Source organism: Trachypithecus francoisi, unplaced genomic scaffold, assembly GCF_009764315.1.
Source record: "Trachypithecus francoisi isolate TF-2019V2 unplaced genomic scaffold, Tfra_2.0 Lachesis_group5, whole genome shotgun sequence".
Taxonomy (NCBI): domain Eukaryota; kingdom Metazoa; phylum Chordata; class Mammalia; order Primates; family Cercopithecidae; genus Trachypithecus; species Trachypithecus francoisi.
In genome coordinates, this window is record NW_022681470.1 from 10,609,051 (window position 1) to 10,611,581 (window position 2,531).

The window sequence follows — 2,531 nt, forward strand, 5'->3', positions numbered from 1 at the left end:
TGTGCAGGTTTGTTACATATGTATACAAGTGCCATGTTGGTGTGCTGCACCCATTAACTCACCATTTACATTAGGTATATCTCCTAATGCTATCCCTCCCCCTCCCCCCACCCCACGACAGGTCCCGGTGTGTAATGTTCCCCTTCCTGTGTCTAAGTGATCTCATTGTTCAATTCCCACCTATGATTGAGAACATGCAGTGTTTGGTTTTCTGTTCTTGCGATGGTTTGCTGAGAATGATGGTTTCCAGCTGCATCCACTTTGGTCTTTTAAAGAACAAAGGCTTAACATTAAGCTAGCTGTTTTTATTAATATTAAAATCACGCATCAAGTGTTGATCTTAAGCAAAGGCTAGACACCAACAATATCATCTTTCAGAGGTTCTGTCTGTGGCAAGTGCCACATGGATTAAAAAAAAAATTATACAATTCTCAGTTTGATGAACCTCTGGAGACGACTGATAAAAGAAACTGTTCTAACAGCTTGCATCTCTAGATGATTTGGGAAATGTCACAGACAATAACAGGGAACTTTGGAATGGTGTAACAAATGGATGATCTCTGTCAGATTAGAGCACATATTTTTATCAATTTCAAAGGATTTGCTGCGAGTACTCCCAGCATGCTAATCATTCTAAATAATAGATCCAGTCGGTTCACATCTTATGAGACAAAATTAAAGCTTCTTGAAAAGTTGAAAGTATTTCTGTTTGAAAAATCTTTAGTTTCTAATTTATAAGGAAGACTTGAAGAGGCCTATCTCAGATATGTATCATTCCGTAATTTAAAATACCAAATGTTAACATCTGAATAGCTGATGTGAGCATCAGAACTTTCTGGGTCAGAGCTCTGAAATCAGATTTGGTTAAAATTTTGGCTTTGCCACATTAGTGGCACCGGGACCGCTTATTGCCGATGGTGATGACCTGGCCATTGGGCAGCTCCAGCTCTTCTCCAGGGAGGAGGAGGAAGCGGCAGTGGCCCTCTCCTTCTTGAAGTCCAGAAGTGACGTAGCACAGCTTCTCTCTGATGTGGCACATGATCTCCTGCTGGGCCGAGGTGGTGAAGCTGTAGCCACACTTGGTGAGGATCTTCATGAGGTAGTTGGTCAGGTCCCAGTCAGCCAGATCCAGAGGCAGGATGGTGTGTGGGAGGGCATAGACCATGTAGATGGGCACCATGTGGGTGATCCTGTCTCCAGAGTCCATAGCAATGCCAGTCGTGTCCCCAGAGGTGTAGAGGGACAGCATGACCTGGATGGCCAAGTACATGGCTGGGGTGTTGAAGATCTCAAACATGATCTGAGTCATCTTCTCTCTATTGGTTTGGGGTTCGGGGGGGTCTCAGTCAGCAGCACTGGGTGCTCCTCCAGGGCCACGTAAAGCTCATTGCAGAAGGTGTGGTCCCAGATCTTCTCCATGTCATCCCAGTTGGTGACGATGCCATGCTCAATGGGGTACTTCAGGGTCAGGATGCCGCGCTTGCTCTGGGCCTTGTCGTCCACATAGGAGTCCTTCTGGCCCATGCCCACCATCATGCCCTGGTGCTGGGAGTGCCTGACAATGGAGAGAAATACGACTTGGGGGACATCGTCCCCAGCAAAGCCAGCTTTGCCATGCTGGAGCCATTGTCAATGGCAAGCGCAGCGATCTCTTCTTCCATTGTGACCGGGAGAGGAAAGGGGCAGTGGAGCAGCAGGAGAACACAGTGAATAGGCTGGCGGCAGCAACTGAGCTTGGACATCCTTTCAAAAGAGGAAACAACCGGCCTAGATAGTTTCCCTGGAAAGTTCTACCAAATATCTTAGAAATAAATTACACCAATACCCATATAATCTCTTCCAGAAAATAGAAGCAGAGGGAATACTTCCGAACTCATTCTATGAAGCCAGCATTACCCTAATACCAAAAAAAAACAGAGACATTACAAGAAAAAAAATTATGAACCAATATCTCTCGTGAACAGAGACTCAAAACTCCTCAAAAAATATTAGCAAAATAAATCCAGCGATGTATAAAAGCAATTATAAATCATGGCCACATGGTATTTTATTCTGAGTATGTAAGGCTGGTTTGATACTCAAAAATCAATTAATTCATCACATCAGCAGGCTAAGAAGAAAAATTATAATATTGACAGATGCAGAAAAAGTATTTGGCAAAATCCAAAACCAAGTTATGATAAAACCTCTCAGAAAAGTAGGAGTAGAGAACTTCTTCAATTTGATAGAGAACATGTACCAAGAAATCTCCAGCTAACAATATACTTAATGGTGAGAAACTAGATGATTTTCCCCTAAAATTGGGGACAAGGCTAGGGTATCCTCTCTCACTATATTCTGCATTGCTCTGGAAGTTCTATCTAATAGAATAAGACAAGAAAAGGATATAAAAGGTGTACAGGTTGAGAAGGAAGAAATAAAACTCTGTGCTCAGATGATACCATTTCCTATGAAGAAAATCTGCGAGAATTGACAACAAATATCCTGGAACTAATAAGCAATTATAGCAAAGTTACAGGATACAACATTAA

The 2,531-nt window shown here is 42.8% G+C and overlaps 1 pseudogene; it reads right to left on the reverse strand.

The window, feature by feature from the left end:
- Positions 1–655: 655 nt before the first annotated feature.
- On the reverse strand, positions 656–1,662 carry LOC117076327 (annotated as a pseudogene).
- Between the last annotated feature and the right edge of the window lie 869 nt (positions 1,663–2,531).